The sequence below is a fragment of the Pezoporus flaviventris genome, unplaced genomic scaffold (genome assembly GCF_033815535.1).
Source record: "Pezoporus flaviventris isolate CSIRO_AGI_PZ_B2104156 unplaced genomic scaffold, CSIRO_AGI_Pfla_v1 ptg000068l, whole genome shotgun sequence".
Taxonomy (NCBI): Eukaryota; Metazoa; Chordata; class Aves; order Psittaciformes; family Psittacidae; genus Pezoporus; species Pezoporus flaviventris.
Window position 1 is genome coordinate 1,974,640 of NW_026892616.1, and position 13,192 is coordinate 1,987,831.

Consider the following 13,192-nt stretch of genomic DNA (forward strand, 5'->3'; position numbering starts at 1 on the left):
TTTCAGTTTCCTAGACTGAAATCAACACTGTGAAGTCTCTTCTTCTGAGTCCTTATGAAAATCTCCTTGGGTTTCAGACCTCTGAAGTTTGGATCTCAGTCTGTTTCTCTACATCCTGTGAGTCTAATTGCCTACCAAGATCCTACTCTTTTACAGACATAACCCATCACAGTCAGGCATTGCACCAAATGCTAGCCATTCAATCCAAGTAGTTTAGTCATCAATACCCTGGGGAATTAAGGTGTGTCCATTTTACTGGTGTCAGTGTCAAGTGGTATCGCATGACAGAAACTTGCAAAATAGTAAAATAAAAGAGACTCACCAGAAGAATGCGACCAATTGGATAATGAGAGCCATATATTCTATGTGTTTAAAAACAGGAAAGTGGGCAGGAATACAGAAGTCTCCTGATTACTTGGACTGATCACCAGATAAGTATTTCTCATGTCCAAGATTATTTCTGAGATAAAATGAGGGCAATTTATCAAGATGCTGTCACAAATGAAGCTCATTGAGGAGTCCATGGTAAACAATCGCTCAAGTTCAAGCCTGGTGTCATATATTTATAATTTATTCTACAACTTTTTCTGTTTCTAACATTGTGAGAAACAATCTCCTCTCAGATAATATAAATCGACTTATTTAAATTCCAGGAGTTTGCATAAGGTCAAGTATTTTTCAAGATGGCAACGTAAGTCTGTGTTGTAGTTTAAACCCAGTCAGGTAACTCGTTCACTCACCCCCCCCCCTTCTTTCCCTCCCCCTACTCCCGGAGGGACGGAGAGGAGAATCGAAAAGAATGCAACTCCCACGGGTTGAGATAAGAACAGTTTAGTAACTAAGGTATAACACAAATCACTACTGCTACCACCAATGATAATAATGATAAAGGAAATAACAAGGGAAGAGAATACAACACCTCAGCACCAGCTGACCGATAACTCGCCCCCCAAGCCCGACCAAGCTCCGACCAATACCTCCTCCAACCCTGCCGTCTCCCAGCCCTTCCGGCTCACTCCCAGTTACATCCTGGGCATGACGTGCTGTGGTATGGAATACCTCTTTGGTCAGTTTGGGTCAGGTGTCCTGTCTCTGCTTCCTCCCGGCTTCCCCTCCTCCCTGGCAGAGCATGAGGCTCACAAAGTCCTTGGCCAAACCAAAACATCCTTGTTATCAGCTCTGTTCCCGAGATGAAAGTCAAAACACTGCACTGCACCAGCTACCAAGAAGGAGAAAAAATGACTGCTACTGCTGAGCCCAGGACAGTCTGTAATTCACTGTTGCTTGTTATTTTTAAAACTGAGGTACATCAGCATTAATGGGTATGAAAGTTTGGCTATTTATTTATCTATTAGGATAAAAAGATTATAGATGTATTTTACATTTTTTAGGATTTTATTTTCTTTACTACTTTGACTTTATTTCATGTAAGTTAATATGAAGTACTAAAATGTCATCAAGAAGCATCCTTTCTCACAAATGCAAGACTGCTTTTCCTGTATATACTGTTCTGCAAAGCCTCTTGCACACTTTCTTGCAGGGTTTCTTTTACATTTTCTGTCCATGTCTGGATATGGTACCTGGGAGTGTCATTCATACAAGTACAAAACTGCATATATGGTAATTCCCTTATTTGCTTTCCTCCTGGTATGTTACCTTCACAGAAAATAAAGGGACGCATTCTACACATACTCTTGATAAATGCATGACTTGAATGCTGGAACTCAGAACACCAGAGCACACACACCATTATTCACCTTAGTAGGAAAGTAAAGACAAAATCTTTCCTGCAGCTACCATTAGTCAGCCCAGTAACTGAAGTCAAGCTTTGGAAACAGTGTGTGTATGTTAACACTATTTAATGTCATTGTGTATTCCACTGCTCTCTTCTTGTTTCTAGGGAGGCACACAAATAAAATACTCTGAAGGTGAGCACCTAAGTGAACCTACTGGAAATATAAGGGAAGTGGCCAGTGAATGGTATGGCATCACAGCATAAAGCCTATCCAAAAAGACTGCTTAGGTAAGTGTGACCTTTGATACATTTTCCTGGTTGAGAAACTTTGATGAATAGCTCTTTCTAAACTCACTCTGGTATCACATATTTGGGGCAGGAGACAGGAATGTTAGGAAATCCTTTAGTAAACAGTGACTGGCCGAAAAGATGGACCCACAGCTGCATGTTTAATAAGGCCCTCCAAGGTTTAAACTAATTTAGAAAACAGAAATTAAATGAATAGCTACTTGGTCAGATGAATACACACATGGTTGTCAGACAGCAGAGAAGGCTGAGATGAGATGAAACTGTTACATGTAGAAATCATGATGCCACTCAGAACAAGGATATATCTACTCAAGAGAGTGAGCATCCTACTAGGCTGAGTTAATTGTGCTAGTCTAAACTGGACTGGAGAGGCAGGGGCCTTGACTGGTAAATGTTATGTGGAGTGTGTGTGTTGCAGCAAGGTCTGTATTATATGTCACTGAACAGTGCAGTTCTGCTCTCGTGACCACACTACCCCAACAACCTCATGACATGTGGTGGCTCCCTGATAGAAAATAATTGATTTTCAGTATTTCATCAAGAGTGTCTCATTTTAGATCCCCTTTTTCACTTATATTTTCAGATGTATTTGTGTGAACATGTACCTGATTTTTTCATTCTAGGCTTCAGCACACTGAACAGTTTTAACTGATGCAATTATGAGTGTATCAGTGCATTTATAATCTTGATCACTGTCATGGTTTAAACCCAGTCAGGTAATTTGTTCACTCACTCCCAGTGAGTGGTGATGAGCTGACAACAATCGAGGGCCGTTCCCCCCCCCCCCCCCCCTCCACCGGGGCTCTCCCTTTCCCCGCTCCTGGAGGAACGGGGAGGAGGATCAAAAGAGTGCAACTCCTACGGGTTGAGACAAGAACAGTCCAGCAACCAATGTACAACACAAATCACCAAAATCACCACCGCTACTATCAACTACAACAATGATAAGGGAAAACAACAAGGGAAGAGAACACGACACCACCGCCCAAGAAACGAGTCCCCCCTGGAAGCCCAGCCAAGCTCTGACCGATACCTCCTCCAACCCTGCAGTCTCCCAGCCCTTCCAGCTAACTCCCAGTTACATCCTGGGCATGACGTGCTGTGGTATGGAATACCTCTTTGGTCAGTTTGGGTCAGGTGTCCTGTCTCTGCGTCCTCCTGGCTTCCCTTCCTCCCTGGCAGAGCATGAGGCTCACAAAGTCCTTGGCCAAGCCAAAACATCGCTATCAGTTCTGTTCCCAGGCCGAAAGTCAAAACACTGCACTGCACCAGCTACCAAGAAGGAGAAACATGACTGCTACTGCTGAACCCAGGACAATGACCTTCCTTGTTTCCTTATAATCTCACAAGGCCTGGCACATTTTAAGTAAAGAAACTTCACTTTTTTACTGCTATTCACATAAAGCAGACTGAATTCCTGTTCTCTCTATTTTCAGTTAATGCTTTCTTTCTGAAATTTAGGAAGGGTATTCTGAATGAGTGAAAAGTAATGTAAACCTTGAACCTGAGGGTCTGGGATAAAGAAAGTCATGAGAACACTACAGTGGAATGAATGTGGAAGTGACATCAGCAAAGAAGGCTTCACACAGACTGAAAACAACATGAAAAGGGCAAGTGAAGAGACAGAAGCAGCATATTAATAAAATTCAAACCCAAATGGAAGAGTAAGTACTGTAAAAGTGAGCCCTGTTTCCAGTATTTATATTCCTCTTGGAAAACTGACTAGAGGATAATAGCTAAATATTTAAACTCACCGGGATCTGTGGGGTTGTGTCTACATATGTGTGTGAATATTTCAATTTCCAAGCGACTTTCATTAAGGTCTCTAGACAAAACAGTAATATTCTCTATAAATGTACAGACATGTACCCCTTCAACTATTTATAATTACGAATCAGAGCTGGCCCTTAGGCTTTAATACAAGCCTCACAAGTGTTCATCTAAAGACTAAATGTTGTCCTTTAGTATGCAAGCATTGGAAATTGAGTTCTCTTGCCTTGGGAAATTTCCTTTGCACTAAGTATACTCTATTTTTTTTTCCTTTAAAAAGGGGAATCATAAAAGCAAATGACAATAATGCATCATTCCACAGCATTTAACATTTGACAGCTAGCAGTGATTAAGTCTTTCAATCAGTGCAAGCATCTATCATCTTTAAGTCTTCAAACAATGCAACGATGTTTAGCAGCTTGTTCTTTGTGGTTTGTAAGAGAATGAACGGAATTCCAGAAATTGTTTACATAAATATGCAATCTTATATATTTCTTGTGACAAATACTCAAATTCACCTAGAATATGCAGGTTTACATAAAAAGATACTTTTCAAATTTTCCTCTTCCAGGATAATGCTTTACACTGCCCCAGCTTCTAGTGACATTTGAAAATGTGGGATTCCAATTGACTGTGACAGAACTTAGGAGCATTTGTGACCAGGAAACAAGAGCTTGAAATTCACCATTCAGAAGTTACATATTACAGACGGGAGAAGCTAGTTGGATAATATAAATGTTCAATCCTACTGCAATACTGTTTAAAGAAATAAGGAAATAGAGGCATTACCTTAAGTGACTTGCCACAAATTAAAAAAAAAAAAGATAAACTTATATAGCAGCAGTTGTTCACAGGCTGAACACCATGTAATATGCATAATCACAGTTATTCTCATCCAATTACAAGACTTTTTGGTTTTGTCACAGTTAATTTTTTTCATTGAGACCACTTTTCAGATTTATCATAAGTTAGTCAACTCTCCCTGTAACCCATAATGGAAGGCCTTCAAATGTATGCATTAAAAATGTACCAGTATAATCACCTGAGGCTTTAAAAAAAAACAGATGTTCTTATAATTAGTAACTTTGCAGAGCATGGAGACAACAAAAGATATTTCTCAAGTTTACTGACATGTCCTTTAGTAATTCCATTTCTAGTCCATGATTCAATTTTTCTTTTCTTTTCAGCAAACTTACCACTATTCCTTCCTCCTTGCCAAAGCCTGTCTGCAAATACTGGTTTGATATTTAATATCCTACTTCCTTGAGGCTTCTTCAAATTTTCACTCAGCTTACTGCTGCCAACCAGCGAATTAGAATCACAGAATAGTTAGGGTTGGAAAGGAACCTTAAGATCATCTGGTTCCAACCCCCTTCAATGGGCAGGGATGCCTCACACTAAACCATCTCACCCAAGGTTCTGTCCAAACTGGCCTTGAACACTGCCAGGGATGGAGCATTCACAACCTCCCTGAGCAACCCATTCCAGTGCCTCACCACCCTCACAATAAAGAACTTCCTCCTTCTATCCAATCTAAACTTCCCCTGTTTAAGTTTGAACCCATTACCACTTGTCCTATCACTACAGTCCCTAATGAAGAATCCCCCCTTAGGCATCCTTATAGCCCCCCTTCAGATACTGGAAGGCTCCACGCAGCCTTCTCTTCTCCAGGCTGAACAGCCCCAACTTCCTCAGCCTGTCTTCATACGGGAGGTGCTCCAGTCCCCTGATCATCCTTGTGGCCCTCCTCTGGACTTGTTCCAACAGTTCCATGTCCTTTTGATGTTGAGGACACCAGAACGGCACACAATACTTCAAGTGAGGTCACACAAGAGCAGAGTAAAGGGGCAGGATCACCTCCTTCGACCTGCTGGTCACGCTCCTTTTGATGCAGCCCAGCATACGGTTGGCTTTCTGGGCTGCAAGCGCACACTGCCAGCTCATGTTCAGTGTCGTGGTTTAAACCCAGTCAGGCAACTTGTTCACACACTCCCCCCCTTCTTTCCCTCCCTGGGCAATAGCATCCATTGCTAAGTCCACCGCTCGATCCGGAGTCCATCTGTACGCTGCACCTCTGCTCTGATGGCCTGAAGTGCCATGGGCCCACCAGGCTCAAAATAATTCACTGTCCCCTTCAGCAGTTTCTGCAGCTTGCTGCTGGGGACTCCATACAGCTGCCTTCCATCTCCAATGCTTCCAAAGCACTGGAGGGGCCCAGTGGACTAGATACTTGCCCATAGTGTCCCACATACCCTGCCACTCATGACTGTCCAGCCTTGGGGAAAATCTCCTGGTCCTCCTATATCATCGTCTAACCCCAGACAAGACCTAAACCGGACTCTGCTTAACTTTTGAGATCAGACAAAATGGTGGTGGGTAGAACACAGTCTGTGTGTGTGCCAACATGCTGATCCCCATCACAATCAGCAGGCAGGTCCCAAGGATACCCAAAGGCCATTCAAAACCTTCAGAACTCTCACACGATGCTGCTGTACTTGTCACTGGGGCTGGTGTAGCTGCTGTGCTTGCCGGCTCTCCTACCGCCAGCTTCTCTTTTCCTGAGTCCAGCTCTTCCTCCTCTGCCTTGCTGGGAAATGCTGCGTGGTCTCCTGCATCCTCCTGGGGCTCGGCGGGCGGCTTCCGGGGGATACTCTCGGCCGTCGCAGGGCTGGACTCCTCCGCGGGGCTCGGCTCCTCCGCCCCCTTCTCCCGCTCCTCGACCACCCCGACCTCCTCCACCGGCAGCCGTCTCCTATCGGCCTCCAGCCCTGCTCCCGCTTGGTGCCCGAGGCCGCTCTCCCGGGCCGGTTCGGCTACCGCCGGCTCCTGGGACCTCTCCCCCTCGGCTCCCCGCGGCCTCACGAAGACGGAGGCGAGGACGAGGGCCAGGACGGTGAAGAGCAGCCGGACGGCCAGGTACAAGTCCACGGCCACGTCCGTCCCACCCTGCTGCTGGAGCCCGCCCGTATTACAAGTCATTGCCATGAAGTACAGTGAGACAAGAACCTAAGCCCAAGCCCCACACTTGATAAACACTAACACAGCAAGTACGGGCTCTAAGTAATGTACTACATACAGAAACTGTCAGATCAAGGGGAACAACTCTGAGAGCCAATAAATCAGCATTGTGACGAGTGACTATTAATCCGGTCAGATCTGTCGTTATCTCAACCCCTCGAGCCCCACGCTGGGAGCCAAAAAGAACTGTCGTGGTTTAAACCCAGTCAGGCAACTTGTTCACTCACTCCCCCCCTTCTTTCCCTCCCCCTACTCCTGGAGGGATGGAGAGGAGAATCAAAAAGAATGCAACTCCCACGGGTTGAGATAAGAACAGTTTAGTAATTAAGGTATAACACAGATCACTACTGCTACCACCAATAATAACAATGATAAAGGAAATAACAAGGGAAGAGAATACAACACCTCACCACCAGCCAACCAATAACTTGCCCCCCCCAGCCCAGCCCGACCAAGCACCGACCCATACCTCCTCCACCCCTGCAGACTCCCAGCCCTTCCGGGTAACTCCCAGTTACATCCTGGGCATGACGTGCTGTGGTATGGAATACCTCTTTGGTCAGTCTGGGTCAGGTGTCCTGTCTCTGCTTCCTCCGGGCCTCCCCTCCTCCCTGGCAGAGGATGAGTCTCCCAAAGTCCTTGGCCAAACCAAAACATCATTGTTATCAGCTCTGCTCCCAAGTCGAAAGTCAAAAAGACTGCACTGCACCAGCTACCAAGAAGGAGAAAAATGACTGATATTGATGAACCCAGGACATTCAGTTTCTCATAGACCAATGCAGACAAGTCCTTCTCCACAGGGCTGCTCTGAATCTCTTCACTGCCTAACCTGTAGCTGTGCCTGGGATTGCTGAAACCCTGGTGTAGGGCCTTGCACTTGGCATGGTTAAACTTCACGATGCTGGCATCAGCCCACCTCACAAGCGTGTCAAGGTCCTTCTGGATGGCATTCCTTCCCTCCAGGGTATCAACTGAACCACACAGCTTGGTGTCATCGGCAAACTTGCTGAGGGTGCACTCAATCCCACTGTCCATGTCAGCGACAAAGATGTTGAACGAGACCAATCCCAACACCGAACCCTGAGGGACACCACTCGTTACTGGTCTCCAGCTGGACATTGAGACATTGACCACAACTCTTTGTGTGCAGCCATCCAGCCAGTTCTTTATCCAATAAGTGGTCCATCCATCAAATTGATGTCTCTCCAATTTAGAGACAAGGATGTTGTGTGGGCAGTGTTGAACGCTTCACACAAGGCCAGGTAGACGAAGTCAGCTGCTCTACCCCTGTCCATCAGTTCCATAGCCCCATCATAGAAGGCCACCAAATTGGTCAGGCAGGATTTCCCCTTAGTGAAGCCATGCTGGCTGTCACCAAGCACCTTGTTGGTTTCCATGCATGGTTAGCATGCCTTCCAGGAGAATCTGCTTCAAGATTTTGCCAGGCACAGAGGTGAGACTGACTGGTCTGTAATTCCCCGGGTCATCCATTTTCCCCTTTGTCATGGTTTAAACCCAGTCAGGTAACTTGTTCACTCACTCCCAGTGAGTGGTGCCGAGCTGACAACAATCGAGGTCCGTGTCCCCCCCCCCGCACCAGGGCTCTCCCCTTCCCCGCTCCCGGAGGAACGGGGAGGAGGATCGAGAGAGTGCAACTCCTATGGGTTGAGACAAGAACAGTCCAGCAACAAATCACCACCGCTACTATCAACTACAACAATGATAAGGGAAAATAACAAGGGAAGAGAATACGATACCACCAGCCAAGAAAACGAGTTCTAACCGGAAGCCCGTGTCCTTCCGGGTAACTCCCAGTTACCCCTCACCCCGGGCATGACGTGCTGTGGTATGGAATACCTCTTTGGCTAGCCCGGGTCAGGCGCCCCCTCCCTGCTTCCTCACAGCTTCCCCTCCTCCCTGGCAGAGCATGAGCCTCACAAAGTCCTTAGTCAGGGTAAACATCACTTAGCAACAACCGAAAACATCGGCTTCACCAACACTGTTCTCTGGCTGGAAGTCAAAACACAGCACTGCACCAGCTACCACAAAGGAAAAAACATGACTGCTACTGCTGAACCCAGGACACCCTTCTTGAAAATGGGGATTATATTTCCCTTTTTCCAATCGTCGGCAACTTTACCTGACTGCCATGATATTTCAAATATGATGGACAGTGGCTTAGCAACTTCATTCGTCAGCTCCTTCAGGACCCGCAGATGGATTTCATTCGGTCCCATGGACTTGTGCATGTTCAGATTCTTAAGATGGTCTCGAACCAGATCCTCTCCTACAGTGGGTACAAGGTCTTCATTCTCACAGTCCCTGCATCAGCCTTCCAAGATTTGGGTGGTGTGGTCAGAGCCTTTGCCAGGAAAGACTGAGGCAAAGAAGTCATTAAGAACCTCAGCCTTCTCCAAATCCATGGTAGCCAGTTCTCCTGAGAGCTTCCTGAGGGAGCCTACTTTGTCCCTACTCCGTCTTTTATAAGGTACATACCTATAGAATCCCTTCCTGTTACCTGTCGCATCCCTAGCCAGGTTTAATTTTAACTGGGCCTCAGCTTTTCTAACCTGGTCCCTAGCTTCCCGGACAACATCCGTGTACTCTTTCCAGGCCGCCTGTCCTAGCTTCCACTTATTATAAGCCTCTTTTTTCAATTGAATTTTCCTCAGGAGCTCCTTATCCATCCAAGGAGGTCTCCTGGCCCTCCTGCTGCACTTCCTTCTAGGTGGGATGCAACACTCCTGAGCTTGTAGTAAGTTATCCTTTAATGTCAACCAAGAGTCTTGGGCCCCCCAGCCCTCTAGGGCTTTATCCCATGGAATCTTACTAACCAGGTTCCTGAAGAGGCCAAAGTCTGCTCTCTTGAAGTCCAGGGCAGTGAGCTTGCTGCATGCTCTTCTCACTGTCCTGAGGATCTCGAATTCTACCATCTCATGAGTTGTTGCCTATCTTGTGTGTTAACAACACTGCAGTATTGTGCCAATCATGAGTATAATGAGGAATGGAATATCACAGCAGACAAAAGCACCCACTATTGTCTATGACACAGTTTTGAGCAATACTTACTTGAGTTTTAGTGAATACAGTGAAGTTACCATTAAAGAAACACAAATGTATCCTCTAACAATAAGAACAGGGTTTTCATGACAAGAACAAGTAAGAACTAAAAGCACTAGGCCAGATGTGGTACTGGATATTTACTAGTGGATTTTCTTTTTTTTTTTTTTTTTTTTTTTTAATTATATGTACAGCAATGAACTCAGCACACAGGATTTTCACAACCAAAGTAGTGCCCACATTTTATTTTCACCACAGATGTGGTTGCAACATAATAGGAAGGAATTAGGAACAAACAGCCAATAGATTTATTGTTTTGGAAGCACTCCATGGCAACATTTTGGATGCAGATGAGATTTTTTTTTCTTTTTTTCCCATCCTCTAGCACTTATGATCCAAAATAGACTCCTAATAGAAAACTGAACACAGAGTTCTTGATTGAGCTATCATTACAGTTACAAAATTACAGTCCCTGTAAGTATATATGTATATCTTTGAATACTTTGTTTTATTTGTAGACTGAAAATGTAGGGGAAGACAATATATATGAAAAAAAAGAAACCTTCAAAAAGCTTCTGAAGTTATTGACAAAACTCACACTGATTGCTATAGTGCAGAACTTTATCATGTAACAGTAAATAAGGTTTTTTAGTGAATTATGTGGCCATTTACTGCCAAGCAAGTTACAAGTAAGACAGAAAAATCATCATATGCTTCCGCAGTTTACAAGCAGCTAGTAGTTACTGAGATCCACTATATTGGTTGGATCTATCATGCCTAGGTAACGTTTTACCTGCCAATTTATTGTCCATAAAGGAATTGTCATTTTTGAACACAAATTAAATAACTCCAAAGGTATAAGGTCTATGAAAGGTAGAAATGCTTCTAACAAGTAACAGCCATGCGACAGAAAAGATCTCCCTCTACCCTTTTCCTTTCCAGTTCTGTGAAGAAGCTGTCATGCAGCATTCAAACTTTAGCTGAGAGCCCACAACTATGACGCAGACTGCAACAGGAAACTATTAAAACCAGATCCAAACAGAGCCCAGGACTGAGGAGGAGGAAACTATTACTTTGAACACTACACTGTTCCCAGTCCTAATAGCTAACACGGCAACAGCTCACCATGAACAATTCTTACGCTTCTATTTCTTCCATGTTTTTTATGACTGTATAAACTTCTTTCTTATTCATTCCCAGATGTTTGCCTTTCAGGCTGCATGCTCATTTGTTTGGTTGCATTTGACCACTTTTTTTTCCCCAGTTCTTGGGATATTATCTTTTGGGAGCTCAGAACTGTGGAATGTATTCAAGATGCTGGTAGCGCATAGACTTCTAAGTAGTGACATGATTATACAAGTGTTATTTTCTTCTGTATGCCCTTCTTAATAGTAAATTAGTTTTCTTCACCTGTACTGAGAATTGCAATGGCATTTTCACCGAACTAGCTATAAGGACATAATAAAGCCTACCCTGAGTCAAATAATGGGATCACTTCCATTTGACTTCTCTTCATTCCCAAGCAAGACAACATGTTAAATACTAGAAGTCAGGAGAAAAAATTGTGCAAATACTTAAGCTAACTTTTGTGATCTACTCTTCTGAAACAAAATAAACTTTTGATTTTATTTATACATGGAATTATTTTTTTTAACATAATAGTTAGCATATATCGCCTTTAAAAAAAAAAAAAAAAAAAGGTGTATTACCTGAATTCTCATAGAAAAGCCAAAAAGCCATTGAGGATTCAATGCATTTTGAAATAATCATGCTAAACAGAACTGTGAAAGGTTATGTTTCTGTAACTCCAACTGAAAATTCCTGTAGATCTTTATGCATATGAGGTCAATATAATTCTTCAGAATTGTTATAGGATGGTAAACAAATTTATTTTAAAGCCTTCATGAACAGAATTATGAATATGCTTTAGTTGCTTTTTGTCAATTCAGCGAGCACAAATTTATTAGAACCGGCTTAAATGGTCATTTGACTAGAGTTTATGGATTCTTTGTGCCTTCAGTATGACAGAAAGAACCTGGAATTGATGGATAAATCATACACAGGTATTCAGCTGAGAAAATATTTACAGAGAATTCTTTATATATCTGAGCCACTCCAGTGAACTCTAACGATACAATTTTTCTCATTATTATTTTATAGAATGTCTCCAGAAATCCTGACAATATTAGTTTTATAGCTTTATCCTACAACTTAGTGTTCACCGGTATTGTAGCATATATAGTAACAGCTCATAGGGAGAGCAACTTTGCATTTAAATACAATGTTCATTCATTAATACCTGGGTATTATGGTGATTATGAGGCAATTAGAAAGCATTCAACCCCTATAAGAATGAGTTTCTACACAAGTAATGCTACTGTGAATAATTACTTAGATCTATTATCTAGACAATAATTATCTTAGATTTATTACTTAGTTCACTTAGAAGTAACATAGTAAGTGTTTAAGTTTATATAATAAGAAAGGATGTGATAAAACCAGTCTGCAGTTGTCCAGAGAGTCCTTCTGGTCTTAGGGTGTCTTATGATTCTAAGTATACTTCAGTAAAGAAATTACAGGTTTTTTAAATGTTTGTTTTTCTTTTCCTGGAAGCACTTTACTGACTTTTAAATTGATTTATTCAGAACAAAGACATATGCATTCAAAATGTAATATTGTACATTAATTGTATTATATTTTTCCTTACAAAAAGCAAAACACCTAAAAACAGTACGGATAGTCACTTTGCAGTGCTCAAAACATTAACAAAGAAGCTTCTTTTGTCTAGTTTAGACTGAGATTTCTTCATATGAAAAAGTCTCTGTATCTTATGCAAAAACGTTACTGTACTTACGCACATTTACATTTCACGATCTGCCATTCTCTATTTTATCTCTTTGGTTTATTAGACTTCATTATCAGAGAGAACTGAAAATTTTTTATAAGAAAAATAGTTCTATATTTTCTCTTCCTCTGTTTAACTTATTCAGACTTTATCCTTTATAGGCTACTGGTTTCCCTCTCAAATAAATGTTTTATGTTTCGCTCTTTCAGCTGTACTACTGTATTTTTTTACAAGCCAGAACATCCCATAGCTAAGCTGCTAACGCTACTCATATATTTTCAATACACAATTAAAAAAAAAAAAAGCAAACAAACAAACCCAAAACACCAAACCCTAATTTTTAATTTAGCTGAAAGTATGTTGTTGCATCACACGATCTGCTTTCCTTTTACAAAGGTGAAATCGTTTTCTTATTTCTGTAAGATTTGTTAAAAGCAAGCAGACAGAAGTTGTAA